Source organism: Gavialis gangeticus, unplaced genomic scaffold (genome assembly GCF_001723915.1).
Source record: "Gavialis gangeticus isolate Ggan-Ray unplaced genomic scaffold, GavGan_comp1, whole genome shotgun sequence".
Taxonomy (NCBI): domain Eukaryota; kingdom Metazoa; phylum Chordata; order Crocodylia; family Gavialidae; genus Gavialis; species Gavialis gangeticus.
In genome coordinates, this window is record NW_017729034.1 from 68483930 (window position 1) to 68500210 (window position 16281).

Here is a 16281-nt window from a genome sequence, read left to right on the forward strand (position 1 = left end):
AGCAGCTCATGCTCAGAATCTGGGATGATGAGCAGAGGCAGCTGAACTTTAGGATATCCCATGGCACATTCATGGATCTTTGCAATGAGCTGGCCTTGTTCCAGCACTAAGACATTGGGATTCAGCACCGTGGGTGCTTATGCACATACAAAGCAGCTGCTCCAACGTGCTGTAATTACAACGCGTCAGAGCAAACTCAATTAATTGAGTCTGCTGGAGCGTGGTAATTACCATGCTCCAGCAGACTCCAGCATCACATGTATCAGTGTCCCCATGCTGAAAAATGGCAGTGGAAGCACTTGAACTAAAGTTTTAGTCATTTGACGAGGCTTATTTAAAGCGGCCCCACCTTCATTTTTCAGTGTGGGGACACTGATGCAGATGATGCTCTAGGTGCTTTAATTAGAGCTCTTGGAGTCACTCTAAATAAAGCATTCCCCCCCACCCTACCCATGTGTATAAATGCCTTTTGTGTTCACTGAGAAATGCATGGCCTTTGTGATATGGAAGCTGGCGAACCCTGACAGCCTTCATTGTATGACCAACCAGTTCACTGTGTGTGGACAACAGCAGTAATGTCCATGCGTGAAGTGTGCATAGGCATATGTCAGGGACTGGGACCTTGCCTCGTCTGGCTCAGGGACCCTCAGGAGTTCATTGCCAGTTTCAAACCACTGGGGCACCTGAACTGTGTGGGGGCCATCAACAGGACCCACATACTCATTATGTGCCCCTATCACAGTGCCTCAGAGTACATCAAACACAAGAGTTTCTTTTTGGTTATACTGCATGCAGCCATGGATAACCAGGGCTGCTTCACTAGCATCAACATCAGGCAATTGGAACAGTTGCATGACATCCATGGGCGTGTTCCCATGAGTGGGAACATGCATTCCCCGGGGACAGCTAGCAGCAGAACATATTTTTGCTGCTGCTAGTTGTCCCCAGGGATGCGTGCACGGTCTGGTGTGCAGCAAGTTATCTCAAGTGAGGTAGGGGAGGCTAGGGCTAGCACCTGGGCTCCTGCGTGCCTGTTGGGGCTCCAGTAGCAGCGATCCAGGCATGCAGAGTCTGGCCAGCAACCAGAGCATGGCTCTGGCTGGCCAGGCTCCAGTTTTAGGTGGTGCATGCTGTTGCCATATGTACTGCCCCACCTTTTTATGTACAGGTCTTTTTGACATCAGAAGATCCTGGTGATAAAAAAAACCAAACAACCCACCGCATGTTCAGTGTGTGGTTTACAGTACCACAGATGGGTCTGCAGTGCCACAAACCACATGTGCATGTCCAGGTATTCAGGGACTCTGTTTTTCTGGAGATGATGGAGCAAGGGGATTTTACCCCCTGTGCTCCCACAGTGAACTTGGCTGGGCTGGCCATTTCCCTTACTAATAATTAGGGATCTGGCATATGCACTCTTCCCCTGGCTCATGAAACCATTCATGAGACAGTTGGACCCCAGGAACAAATACTTTAAATGCTGAATGAGTAGTTGCTGAATGCAAGTGGAGTGTGCCTTTGGGTGCCTACAGCATGCTCAAGGTCCCTGGGGGTCTACCTTTGGACTCAGGCTGAAGAAGATTTCCATCTTTGTGACCACTGTCTGCACCCTCCACAGTATATGCAAGATGAGGGTGGTGGAGGCCTTTCTAGACATTGAGATGGCTCTGGACAGACAGACTTTGAATGTTGCCTGGGCTCAGGTGGCACCCTCTCTAATGGGGTCCCAGCCAGCCTCCTCTCTTCAGCTGCATGGCCCTGTGCCAGCAGTCCATGAAGGAAACAGACTTAGGCGTGTGGGAAAAATTCAGTGAACTGCAAGAAACTACACCTTGATGAACTTCATGCAGATTTTACACAGCTCCAGGACAAGGGGCAACCCCCCAGGGAAGGTTGGGGAGGTGCTGGGATTGGGTTGGCAGGAGTCAGTGGACCCAGCTCATCACCTAGGCAGTTGAATGAGTGGCTGGGGCAGAGGTTGAGCTGTGTGGCAGTTGATAGGGGGCAGGGAGCGTGGATGGAGTTTCACATGAACCAATGAGCCCTTGGATAGGCCAATGAGCACTTTGACTGACCATCAAGCCATCTACAACTCCTGCCATCCAAACATGAGCATGCCACTGGTTTTCACCTTCTCCTCATTGTGTGGAACACAATGTCCCAATCCTCCTGGTAAATTGCAGGGGTGGAGCGCAGTCTGCCTGGACCACAACCCCATGCCTAGCCACTTTACCATACCTAGAACCCAGAGGCACCCTTCTGCCATGAAGCACCCTAGAGCCACGAGTCACCACTGCACCATGACTACCCCCAGATCCCTGGGTCCCCGAACACACCACTCACCACCCTTTTCCTCAAAGTCACTGAGACTTACCAGCAGTTGGTATTGGTTGTCTACATCCACCTGTTCGATGAGGGTGGCCAGAGCCTGTAATAGGCTTCCCAGAGAGGTGGTGCTCTCACCTTCCCTGGAAATCTTCAAGAGGAGACTCAATAGGCACCTGGCTGGGGTCTTATGATCCCTGCCACCCCCAGTGCTCCTTCCTGCCCATGGCAGGGGGTCGGACTAGATGATCTGTCTAGGTCCCTTCCCACTCATTGATTCTATGATTCTATGAGAGCCTGGTATAAGTTGTCCCCATCTTCTATATACTGGGTCTGAATTTGGGTTAGGGAAAGAGCTATTTTGATAGCAGATGGTAGCAGGGATGTTTCATTGTCATTGTCTTTGTTGTTGTCATAATGCCACACTAGGCACAGGAATGTGGAAGGGACAGATAGTGTGGTCCTCCTCAAGGATCCTGAACAGCTTCTCACAGTAGGGGACCACAGTCCTCACACCTGAGAACTTGTTGGTGTCCCTGCCCTGAATGTACTGGAACTTCAGGCACTTGATTTTAGTGCGAGTCAGCGGCCAGTCCCATTGGTGCCTCTGAGCCACCATCTGAACTGTGATTTGACTGTAGGTCACCTGGGTCTGTCACTTGCCCTTCATGCCCTCGACAGGGGTGGCAATGGTTCTCTCCTCACCTCAAATCACAGTGAAGTCCATCACACATCACCTTGAGTCCAGTTTTGGGCCCCCCGATTGGAGTTCGAGGGGGATTTTCTCTGGCTCACTTCAGTTTATAAAGGTACGTGATTGTATGAGAGCACCTGAGCAACAGTGGCAAATTGTGAGGATGCTAATTGCTGCTTGAGGTGATACCATGTGGGTTGGGGTCACATCCCCTGTGGGCAGGTGGGGGTATTGGTTTGGGGCCCGTACCACCCTCTGGACAATAGAGTTTGGGAGTGTGGAAAGTATGACTATGGAATAGGAAGTGGGGTCTGGGAGGAGTCTGTCTAGGGATTCTGAAGGACTGCAGATTGCTCATTTTATCTCCATGGAGTGACTGACATTACTGTAACATGAGCTAGGTAGTGTGACCCAGAAATACTCCTTGCCCAAAGTGGTGTAAATTTGAGATGCTCAGAGTGCACTTAGGAAATTTATACACATACTTTTTCGGAGATGCTCCGCATGCAAGCACGTTTGATGTGTTTTACTTCAAAACACCTTTAATGTGTTTTAGTTCAAAAGCAGACTGCTGCCATTTTCTGCATGCTGACACGCATTTCACCACTTATACAACTGCATGCGTCGCAGTGCTGGGTGCTTTTCAAAGTGCCCGGTGCTGTGGCGCATCCATGTGTAAAAATGCCCTTAGAATGAGTTTTCCTGCTTTATTGCACAGGCGCTTGCATTGTAAGTACCTTCAGCAGTCCTAAGGGTCACATGTAACAAAGCCCTTACAAATCAGGAAACAAATGTAATGCATTCAAGTCCAATAACAAGTCCTTGGACTGTTTGAACTGATTTTTTAATGCTTTCCTTGAACTAAGAGATTATGAAAAGAATTCAGGATGGTAGCCAGATAAATATTGAAACATTCATAGTAGTTCAGGATTTCCACATAGTAAATGGAACATATTTTGGGGAACCAGATACTTCTGTGGTTTTGACCTTTACTGGGACAGCTGAACACTCTTGTCATCAATCACATGCTTGAATTTCTGTTGTTTTTTCTTTATTTTTTTGCAGACAGTCTTGGTACTTTACTGAAAGGAATAATTTCCATAGCAACTGTATTTTCTATTGAATTCTTGTGTGAGAAACCACACTCAGACAATGGATACTTTCTTTTTTATTTTTCTTAAGCAATTGAAATTTGCTACATAAGGGCCCTTATATGTATTTTGGTGAAGACAATTCTGGAAGCACAACCACTTCAGATGGAAATACAGGAGGTGATGTATCGTTTATAGCAGAGGCAGTGTATCCTAGTAAACCTCTGTAAAAGTTCTCTTAAGAGATATCCTGGTGGTTCAAAGGAAAGTGTGACGAGCAATTGTGCAAACACTATATGGTCTTTTGTTCCTTGGCTCTCTGCTTGAATCAGACAATGGTGTGTGGAATCTTTATCTCTGATCTTGCTCAAAGAAAATATATCCGGTGCACACATTTTACAAAATAGTTATATGATTTCACTGCTCCCTGTTTTCTCAGGTTCCTGAATTAATATATGTATGTAAGAACAGTTCAAAGCATAGAAGTTTATACAGAGGATGAACATGAGAAACTACAAAACTGAAAAAGACATAGGAGTAATGAAACTGGGAGTTTGCAAAGTGATATGGCAGCAAAAAAAAGGCCAGTGTGATTTTTGGACTCTCTTCCCAGAGTCATCACTTCATGAAACAGGAAGAGATGTCCCTCTCTGAAGACTGCTGGTGAGTGAAACTACACCAAGAATACTGAATTCAGTTTGGGGCACTTCATTACTGGAAAATATTGGCAAATTCCACCCCCTACCTCCTATTAATGTAACATTTGGAGAGTAAAGAAATAGAATTAATAAGAGAATATTGGGACTGAGACTGTAAGATTTTTTCTTCTATCAGTGAGAAGTTTCTGTCTGGGGAATAGGTTCCCATAGGAAGCTTATTTTCAATGCCTTGATTCATCCTTTAAGTAGAGGCAAAAAATGTAGCACAGGAAATACACTTTCACCAAAGAAAAGATGGATTAAATTACTGAAGATCTTTGCTACTATACATGTAAAATCTCACTTGTTCAAATTGTTACAATTTTTGGCAGTCCTGAACATTTTATCTTTAAATGTATTTATTTATAATTGTCAAGCTGTCCTTGACGTGCACATTCAGAACTCTTTCTGGTGCTTATTCTGATTTCTTGTTTAAATAAGAAATTCCTCATTTGTGTTGAATAAAAATGTCTGTGGGAAGTTTAAGTAGGTCTTGGCTGATTGCAGAGATACTACTGCAGATGAATTTACACACACACACACACAGACTCAGAAGTACTCTCATTATTAACAGCCTCACTGGAAAAAAAATAGATCAAGAGAACAGAGATGTTGCTTTATGACAGCAGAGGTCACTTTAAAGGAAATAACACAAGTCACCCTAAAGGAAATAACACTGAAAGGAGCTTGAGGGGGAAAAAGCCAATTATTTTAGAGGGACTTGTTGAAACAAAAAAGTATATAATTTTTCTATCAATGTTAGAGCAGCCTTTAACAATTATTCATCATTACTACAAGTTTTCTCATTTAATTGTACAGACCCATTTAAGATATTAATATCAACTGTTCTAAAGAATTAGTAATGAGTAGCAGAATATAGAGATCCAGATTGCACAAGCTAGTTGAGGGAAAGTTGAGGCTAGACATAAGGAAACACTTCTTTTCCATCCAGGTAGCTAGAATGTGGAACACACTCCCAGCAGAGATGGTGCAGTTGCCATCCCTGGCCATGCTCAAAAGGAGGATGGACAAGCACCTTGTTGAGCTCATTTGAGCCCAACTACCTCCTGCCCAAGGCAGGGGACTGGACTTGAAGATCTTAGAGGCCCCTTTCCAGTCCTTCTATTCTATGATTGTAACATGGCTTCATGCAAACATAATGATGATGATGCTGAAGAATAGTGTTACTGACACCTGTCATGGGTGGGGGGGAGGGATATGAAGTGGGGGGCAGTGACATGCCAGTGCCCTCCCTCTGCCCATTCTTGCCCTTCACTAACAAGCCACACCCTCCCCAGCCCTGCAAGTGTCCCTCACTCCCAAACAGCAGTACCCTGCCCTCCACCCCTTGCTGGTGCCCCTTACTCCTGACCCCACAGCCCCCAGTGCTGCCAGTGCCCTGCACACCCAACCCACAGTCACCCGTCCCATGCCCCTCACTCCTGATCTGCATCCCCCTGCCCTGCTCCCAGCCCTGCCAGTGCCCCTTACTGCTGACCTGCAGTTCCCTGCCCTGCCCGCCTGCTCTGCAGGTGCCCCTCACTTCTGACACACAGCCCCTGCCTCCCCAGCACTGCTGGTGTCCCACACTCTGAACCCTCAGCTTCTGCCCCCCCAACCCTGCTGGTGCCCCTCACTTCCAACCCTCAGGCCCCTACCCCCCCAGTCCTGCTGCCCAAGCAGCTCCTGCATTGTGCATGCGTCTGCTCGCTCGTTTGCTCTCTCTCTGTCTCTCTGTCTCTTTACCTGGCTTGCCGGAGCCCACGTAGGGAGCACATGACCCCCAACAGCTAATCACCTTGCCTACTGCTCCCAGCCCCAAGCAGCCAGCCCAGGAGAGCAGAAAACCTGGACATTTGTTCTTATTTTAAAAACCTGATTGGACACAGCACAGGGGTCCAAAAAAGAGAACAAGTCCAGGAAAACCTGGACGTATGGTAACCCTACTGTTAATGAAGCTAGGGATTTCTTCTTTTGTTCCTGCTTCATCCACTTCCCAATGCTTCTCTTAAATGAATTGACCTGTGTTGTTTTTGCTTTCATTGCAAATCCCAATCTATTTCCATACAGTTCAATACCTGATTGCTCCTTTCCGCTTCCATCGCAAGCTGCCAACAAATTCAATTCTTAAAACATCACCTCATTGCTGAATAGATCGTTTTAATTATTGCAAGCTCAAATCAAACCCAAAATCAAATCTTCTGTCAGAGTCTCCCCTCTCCCAATTTCCCCTCTGCCATTGGACCACTTCAGGGTACAGCAGGTCTGCTGTATCCTAAGGTGCCACCAAACTAAAATTGTATGCCACTACATACGTTCCCTTTCAGCTGCACTACAGATTGGATAGTGAGCCTCAGAAATTCCAGAGCATGCAAGTTGAATGCTGAATCCCAGGCTTTCAGGATTGCAGCTAATAGAGGGGCTGATGGATCCTCTGAACCCTACATATCTTCAGATGTAGGACTAAGAGGAAGGAGAGAGAAAAATAGAGGGATGTATTGCAGGAGCTCTGAGGAGGAAGTGACCTAGTATCAAATGGAGGGTAGATGGTGAAAAAAAGAAGCAAGAAGGCAGAGAGAGCCTGTTAGGGAAGAAGGAACACTTTGGAGGAATATGGGTTTGGCGCAAATATTTCAAGACCATAAAACCTTGAAGTTTTGCCTTTTGACCATGCTAAATGTTCATCCTGGCATAACTGCTTGTGTCTAGTGCCTCCTGGTATGCATACAGTTATTTTTGGTTACTTTGAGATGGTTCTGAAATACTGTTTTTCTCATGAGAAGGCCTGTACAGTTGGAATTTAGCATCAAAATATGTGGCTATACAGATGGTACAATATGAAGAAAACAAAGTTAGTGATATTATTTAAACTTCAAAAACCTTTTCAAAATAGGCATTCTTCTTCCTTCCTTGCATTGACAATTTAGCTTAAAAATGCATGATGATGTATATAAAAGTCTTGGGGTTTTTTATATATCATATTTTTTGTATAACCTAGCTTAGGCATCATGATTTATTTGTTGTATAGCTCATCCTAAACTTACACCAATAAATTATTTATACTGCATTACCTTATAATTTTTTTCCATAACATATCCTATACATTGGTATACTGTACAGCTCCAAATACGTTGTTTGTGCGTAATAGATAAATGTTGGGAATATATATAGCTACAAAAAAGAATCTTTGTTCTAGTGCAGTTTTACCTTTTTCACCATTCTCATATAGCCTTTATTGCCATATAATTTTCTGTTTATTTATCATTTAATCCCATAAGCAATATGTATTGCAGTTTAAGCATGTTGTACATTAGAGTGCCTGAGCTTCAGTAAAGGAAAAATTAATCCCGTTTGAGAACATCTTAACGTACCTACTGTCAGAATTGTACAGTTAAAATGTCTCAGTGTACCATAGATGAGAATGAATGAATTAAATTTGCCCATCTGATGTGTACCTTAGAAATATTATTTGTGAACACCTGTTGTTTACCTTTTGTTTTTGCTATAAAAAAATGAAAAACCTTGGTTTTGAATATATCAGAGTACCTCCTTCATTACTGGGAGACATACCTGTGCACCAGGTAGAAATACTTCCCTCTCCACCAAGGAAAAAAGTACTCTTAATTATTAAACTTTGTACTGGCAGAGGAAGTTTCCCAATGAACTCCATTCAGGCATGCTTAGGGAGGGATGGGAGTGATGCTTTGAAGCAGTAGAGACCACCAGGGGAAAATTAAAAACACAGGGAGTCCAAGCAAAATGTAAAGGTTGAATATAGGGCAGGGTGGCATCTAGCTGGAGACTAATTGTTTCAGAGAGGCACAAGCTCTTGTGGGCAACAACCTACTTTGTCAGATGCTAGCAATGGACTGATAGAAAAAAGTTATAAGTGGCACAAGCAGGTTACTTACTTTGCTGGCTTCTGCAGGAGACCTTGCTGTCTTATGGGCTCCTTAGCCAGGTCTTCAAAGCAAAGGATAGTCTTTAAGTAAAGGAACAAAATAAAATCACATGGTCTTCTCCCAGACACTAGGGGCATGTCCAGATGAGCGCACACGTGTTTCCTTGTGGACAACTAGCAGTGGCACATAGCGCTGCTGCTAGTTGTCTCCAGGGAAAACCCCTGCATTTGTGCTCTGGCATGGGACGAATTGCTCTGGGTGAGGTATGGGAGGCTGGGGTCACCTGGGCTGGCTCCAGCAGCCTTACTTGAGGTCCTGGGGGGCTCCTGGGGATGCAGTGGTGGTGAACCAGGTGCATGGAGCCTGGCTGGCAGCCAGAGCATGGCAAGCTCTGGTTTCAGGTGGCGCCTGCTCCTGCCATGTACACCATGCCACCTTTTTTCCTCTGTGCATTTTTTTGATACTGGGATTTCCCAGTGTCTGAATTTGGCTCTGTTCTGCAAATATGCAGCACAGAGAACCAAATCATGTATACAGGGTGTGTTCTGCAGTGCCTCAAAAGCCTTTGAGATGCAGCAAAGTGCATGTGCACACTTGTGTGGATGCACCCTAGGAAGGAAGCCCATTTTTGCTCTCCTCTCAGTGCAGCATCTGGCCCCTTCCTGCAGCAAATTGTTCCCTTCATAACTTGCTTCCTCTTCCTCTTTTTTCTGCTTACTCTTCAGGGAGCTTTTAAGGGTCCCAGTGGTACAGTACTTGGTTATCCGAATGACCCACAGCTGAGTTTTCTTAACAGGGCTGACTTCCTTCTTAAAGGGACAAACTATACTGTTACAGATGGGAAAGGAACCAGCGGAAGAGAAGGTCCCTGAGGGGTGGGGGGGTTGAGCTGTGCTGGAAATGATTGGAGAAGCAGCAGGAAAAGCTGAATGAACATCAGAGAAGCTGGAAGATCTGGGTGGGGGAAGCAGTTGAGTAGACAGGGAAGATGGGAGACACAAAGGATGGCTCGTGTAATTTTTTAAAAATTATTATTATTCAGAATTTCTTAAGATGTTCCACAATTCTAAAAAAAAAGTTTCTGATTTCCTATGGAGCTGCAAATCTGCTGTACATTATTAACACAGTTAGTAAGATGAGATTACTTGAGAAAAGCATAAAAGAATTAGCTAGAAAGCTTCACAGTTCAAATAGCCAAGAGTTGAGCATATTATTAAATTCAAAAGTGTTGTGACGTTTTGCAGGAACCCAAGCTAGAGGGACAAGAAGGCAATTATAATAAAGCATTCCATGGGATGAAGTTTAGGACTTTCTTTGCAAAGTGGTTGAGTGTGTGTGTGTATGTAAAAGGTAGAACCTTATTTAGAATGTATCTTCAAGAAAAGGTAAGCCAGCAGGTTTAGCAAAAATCTAAGCAAGCCAATCGCCTAGAGAGCTAAATTGAGAAATCTTCCAGCTCATTTTTCAAATTGGAGTTCTACCAGTACCTTTGATGGATCTCATTCACCAGCAAAGCCCCAACAAAACAAGAAAAAAGCAATGCTTGCATCTGTTTGAAATACCCAAAATTGCAAGTTCAACAATAATTCCATGCATTAAATTTTGGGAGATGATACTTTACAGATGAACAAGTTTTATGAACAATTATACAATGCATTCGGCTATTGCGCTCAGGTTTTAGCAGTGCCCTAGGTATCTTGAGAAAAGGAGACTTAGAGAGTTATTAATATGGTGGGCAGGTTTTTCAAGACCTTGAAAACAGTCTCCTACATCTATTCAGCCTAAAACCTGTATTTGCCAGCATCTGGCCTAGAGTGCATACAATATATTTTAATTCTGATTTCAGGGGACCAGACGAACTGGGCACAGTAACACATAAGTGTACCGGTACCTAATGGGTATGCCTGCGGTGATTTGTACACATAGGTATAAGAGGCCCATTCTGTAAATGCCATCCTTCATCACTGCAGAGATAATAAAAGCAGCATCCCCAGAAGTGTTCACTTGCTGTGGAACTCATTGCAGATTTCATTTATTTAAGTGAATGCAAATGAAGGTACACTCTCCTGTTTCTTTGAAGGATTGATACATTGCTGACTGGTGAGCACCGCACAGTGTCAGTCTCCAGAAACAAATGGAGGAAGATTGACACAGAATGAGTTCATATTTCAAGAAGCCACAGGATTTAATCTATTTGTGTGTCTTTGTGTTTATGTGTCAGTCATAAAGGAGTTTGTGAATTACTTGTCTCATGACATAATTCAAAACTCAGAAATGTTATTTTCCTATTAAAATGAAGGATTGACTTTGTAGTGCTCCTGTGGGCATGGAAAAAATATTGGAGAAATGCTATTAATAAATAAATTTAATATGGGCTTTGAAAGGGTTCATTTTGTTCACTTTTAGGGAAGGAGAACTTTCACGCTCTTTGCCTAAGGAACATTCTATCCTAGGATATTCAGTGCAATGGATATTTGGAGTTAAAAATTAAAAATGGAGCTTTTTGTCAGCAGTGCAGTACAATACCCAGGACATGTAGTGGCTTTCATTCATCAGGCATAGGGTATACAAACACCAACAGAGTCTCCCTATGCCTGAAGAAAGCTTGCAAAGAACAATTTTTCCGACTATTTAGTTGGTCTAATAAAAGATATCACATCTACCCAAAAAACTTTGCCTATGTCCTTAGATCAACACAGCTACAACCAACAACCCTAAAGCATGGAAAATATCAAATTTTTCTGTTTGAAATGGAAACTATACATGCTAGGGCGTTCAGTGCTGCTAATACTAGAGAAGTCAAATAGTATTTGAAGAAGAGGGAATTTTAGGGAATATGTTCCTACCCTAACTATGATTGCATGCTCTAGTAAGAAAAATATGGTTTACTTTTTAGGCCTATTAACCATTCTGGTGCTAGCCACTTCTGATCTCTCTCTGTTAGTTTTTTTTTCTCCATTGGTATGTTGGCACATCAAAAGGGAGGAGGCAGGGTAGATTTTCACTTTGTGCTAATTACATCAGAGGTGCATAGTATAAGCTTTCATAAGAGGCAGGCTTTATGCAGGATGCAGAGGTTCTAAATGGAAGGCATCTGTTAGAATACAAAGAGTAGAGAAGACGGCAAAAAGAGATGGAGTCATTGTTGAGAGAGACAGGGTAGGTAAGAGAGAGAAAAAAAAAATATTTAACCCATCGAGGGTCATGTGCGTTATAAAGCTAATCCAGGTAATAGGATAAGAATCCATAGTCTCAGTTTAGAGTAAACCTTACATAAACACAATCAAGTCTGTGGATGATTTCTTGTTTTGCAGTTTCCCATTTGAGTGTGTTTTTAAAGGTTTGCTGTCTAATAACAACAACCCTTAGGTCAGCGATGGATTGTCCAGGGAGGTTAAAGTGTTCTGCCACATGCTTACATGTCTTTCAGGAACTGATGTCAGTTCAGCGTTCATTCCTTCTTACACCCTGTCTGGGTCCCCCAGTCTGTGAAAAGGAATGCACCATGCGAGGTCCCACTGCAGAACACGCTCATGTTGTGCCCCTTTAATCTAAAAAGGAAATAGCTAAACTATGCATTTAGTGTTGCTATAATGCATAAATTGCTTTTCCTCCAGATTAATTGAAGACAGAATATTACAGTTTTACTGTTGAAAATAGAATTTATAGAAACCATATTGGCTTCTCTTGGCTCCTCCATTGTCTGAGTCCTGAGCAATAATTTTATCTCAGATACAAACTTAAGTAAAATAATTAGCTTTTATCACAGTTTTAATGCAATAATAAGCTATATCCATGTGATTTGATTGTATCAGCATGTGTTAATTCAGTTGTGTACTTCTGGAATTTAAACTGCAGGGTCTGAGCTGCAGGAGGCACTGCAATCTGCTGTTACAAATCCAAATTAACATTTATTATATAATTTGCCAAGGTTGTGTGTATTTGGGGGGCAGGGAGGGGAGGAGGGGGAGAAGCAGGAGATGTTAGTCTGCTAGTTTACTTGTTTTAGTGGTATCATTTAAGAATATCAGTAGAAGTTGTCCATACTGGGATTCTTTCTTGTCAAGGCACAATTAATTTATTGTGTAAGAGAGCTCCTTCTGGATCTAGTGCTTATTATTTCTTAGACATATCTTCTATTGAAAGCAAAGGAGTTTGCCCAAGTAAAAATTTGACTTGTATACAGTTAGGCAGACAACTGTTATATTCACAGTATGTTGTTACTCTTCCACTTCAACTGACCTTACATGGTGATACAAGGTATCTTTGTCCCTCCTTCTGTGAATTTCCCCCCTAGGACTGACTGATCATGACTTGTTCCAAAATTAATTCAAAACTGAAACTTACGTTCATCAAACTTCCATTTGGCATTCTGGAATTTGATATTTTTGTCTTATCTGTACTTATCCTCTAACCTTTTTGCACTTTTACATGGAAACAAGTTGGTCTCAAATTGCATGTAAAACTGTTTACATTTTGGACTGAAAAAGCAGTGGGATGTTGCTGTCTTCTGTTTCTGCACACAGGCATCTTGCTTTATGATTTCAGTTACAAGATTTCCATTTTACTGTACATTATTTTGAAGGCTCAACAATTAAAGCTTAAGTACAACTTATTCTCAAATTTATTAAAAGATACAAAAAAGGGCAAGCAAGCTATAACTATATTTAACTCTCTAGGCATAAGTGTCTGTTAGATACATGTTTAAAGTCTTACTCTTATGTGAGATTGTTTTTAATAGGAGAAGACTCTGTAAAATGCAGATACCACTGCCTGAAGTTGAACTTTGCTATGCCCTTGACTTTCTACTTACTGCAAAGTTAATTACTGAAGTCCTTTGACAGTCAGCTTAATTTTGATTCACTGATAATTAGGATATTTTAGAGGCTGGGAGAAATGGATCACAAAATTAATTGAACTTCTCACTGAGGAGAAGAGGAAGAAACTTCTAGGCCCTACTGGTATTTGCTATAGGGCAGTCGTTTTCAACCTTTTTTTAATAAGTGTGCCCCTGGTGGCTGGACGCAGAGCAGGTGGGGGGGCGAGGTGGCGTGTGGACAGAAATGGAGTGGCGGCAGCATGAGGTGGTGGGTGGTGGCAGCAGCCACTGGGTTCAAGCTTCCCCTCCCTTGCTGCATTCAGCCACCTGGGCAGTGGCTGTGCAGCCCGCAGAAGGGCACCACTGTCCTTACTTCCCCGGCCCTGCTCCTGGGAGGCAGTGGCATGGGGTGGTGGGTGGGGGCGCTTCATCCCTGCCTGCCTACGTATACCTCCTATGGTCTTCCCAAGTACCCCTGGGGGTATGCATACCCCTGGTATAGGGTAATCATGGTACATGAAAGGGAATATCCTGCCTTTAACTGATGGAAGTGCACAGCAGAGCAGTGTACCAGCATGCTAGGTCTTGCAACCATCCTGTTGGTGCAGAATACAAAGCCTTGTGGTAGCCATGGTGGGGCTTGCTCTTGATCTCTGCTTCAGGATATGGAGGTGGGGCCAAAACATTCCACTTAACTGCAAATGAAATGTTAGGAAGTGCCAGAAGAAATGGTAGTGAGGCCTCCTTCTACTGTCTTGTTGGAGATTGGGCATTAACTCTTGTCAGCGAGTATAAACATTTATCTGTTAAGCACAAACAATGTATTTGGAGCTGTACAGTACACCAATGCATAGGTTATGTTATGGAAAAAAGATTATAAGGTAATGCAGTATAATTGACATAAATTTAGGATTAGCTATACAACAAATAAATCATGATGCCAGAGCTAGGTTATACCCCTCTGCTCCTGTAAAGTGAAAGGGCAGGGGGTTCTCAGAATGATTCCTCTCACAAGGAATAAAAGATCTTTTGCACAAGCTAGAACCTCATTATTTTAAAAGTATGTATTTATTTGTACTGATTTTTTGTAACATTTTTCTCATCCTAGCTTAGTTCAAAATTGCTAAGCTATGCAAAGTTACAAACTCTATAAAGGTTTACAATAGAACAGGCAAGTGTTGCCTAGTGGTGTTACTGGAATAATGCAGTGTCATTGTACTGTACAGTGGTAACTTAATTAAAACTGGATGCAATTTGGTTCTGGCTTGGTATTATTGTTTTGCAGAACAACTATAGTTTTCTTTGCAAGATTCTATATTTGAAAATGATTTATATGTGTGTACACAGTATATGGGACAAGCACCTTAGGGTTTTAAAACAGATTTTAGTTGTGTTATCATGAACACTGTAATTTCTACATAGCCTGCACCTGTTCAATACATGTTTTACACATAAGTTTCTGGAAGATAATTTTTTTCCAGCTGTTAGTATCATGTTAGTGTCAAAACAGCTGTTGAGCTTGACTACATTATTGGTGTTCAGCAGTTTAAGAGAGAGAACTTTAGAAAAGCAAGTTTTAACTTTGTATCTTGTTGTTCCGTCTTTTCCCCTCCTACCACTCTCCCATCCCCCCTTCTCTCCTTTCCCCTTCACTTTATTAGCAGTTTTATCTGAAGTATATATTTTTCTCTACAGCCTATCTAAATTCTAATGTGAGTACCGTGGAAATGAGACATAGTTATTAGTAAAATAGTCAAAAGGGTTGCTAAGGTGGCAAATAATGCCTTTAATGCCTTTATATATATTTTTTGCCATGAAGATTAAATTCCATTCAGAAGTAAAAGCATACCAGAAATGTGGTGGTGAGAAAAAGGCAGACATTATGTTGGACTGCTGAGAAGCACAGGTGTGGTTCAATGCAAGAAGAAAGCAAACTGGGGAGAAGACTGATAACCCCTAGCATGGAAAGTAAGCTCTGCCTGTTGCCTTTGAGCATAGCACTTCTTAACAGTAACAGGTATATGGTAACAAATATGTAAAAGTAAAATTCAAAAACATTTTACTGAAGAATTTGTAATATTTGCATTAGGTACATTGTAAGTCTTCTATAGAATATATAACAGAGGTTACTTAACTACCACAAAAGCCTTTTTAATATCATCTTGTACTTTCACTCAAAATCTAAGAAGCCTTTTAGTCAAGATTTTTACAACTGAATGTTTTAAGAATCAGGTTTAACACAACCTTCCTGTGTTACTAAAGCAAATCTGAACATAAGAAATACATGTGGGCCACTTCTTATTCCAGACTGAAATTCTTATTCTTTGTATAGAGGTTCCATTACAGATTTTTATTTCTAGTTCAATCAAACTTAGCTTTTTGGAAATGCTGCTTGCTGCTGCTTTAAGAACAGGCAGCATTCAGGATGGAAGTAAACAATTCAAAAGAAAACCTTATATTGTTTTGAATTAAGGCAGGTTTTTTGTTTCTAGAAGTAGCTACATGCTTTGTAGATACAACCCTTTCATTTGGTAGTTGTTGTTGACACCTTTGTTAAGGTCTCAGGGCCTTATTGGACTTCTCCTCTGTGGGTTTCTGTGATTATAATTAGCTGCCAACAAAGATAATTTTTTAAACTAAAATTACAGATGTGCGCCATACTTTGAACTCATTCCAAGACAAGCTCTATGGCCAGACTCAGCTAGGGCTGTAGAGCACAAAAGACAGAAACAACAGTACCTGGAGACAAAAA

General features: G+C 42.4%; 1 protein-coding gene and 1 long non-coding RNA gene across 2 annotated transcripts in view; both read left to right on the forward strand.

Moving 5' to 3' along the window:
* Positions 1 to 16281, forward strand: part of PARK2 (parkin RBR E3 ubiquitin protein ligase) — a 1789008-nt gene that overhangs the window by 389707 nt on the left and 1383020 nt on the right. The gene's annotated exons all lie outside the window — the stretch shown is intronic.
* Positions 8933 to 11085, forward strand: LOC109304410. Its single transcript, XR_002099385.1, has 2 exons — positions 8933 to 8973; positions 10791 to 11085. It is a non-coding gene; the product is annotated as an uncharacterized LOC109304410 (long non-coding RNA).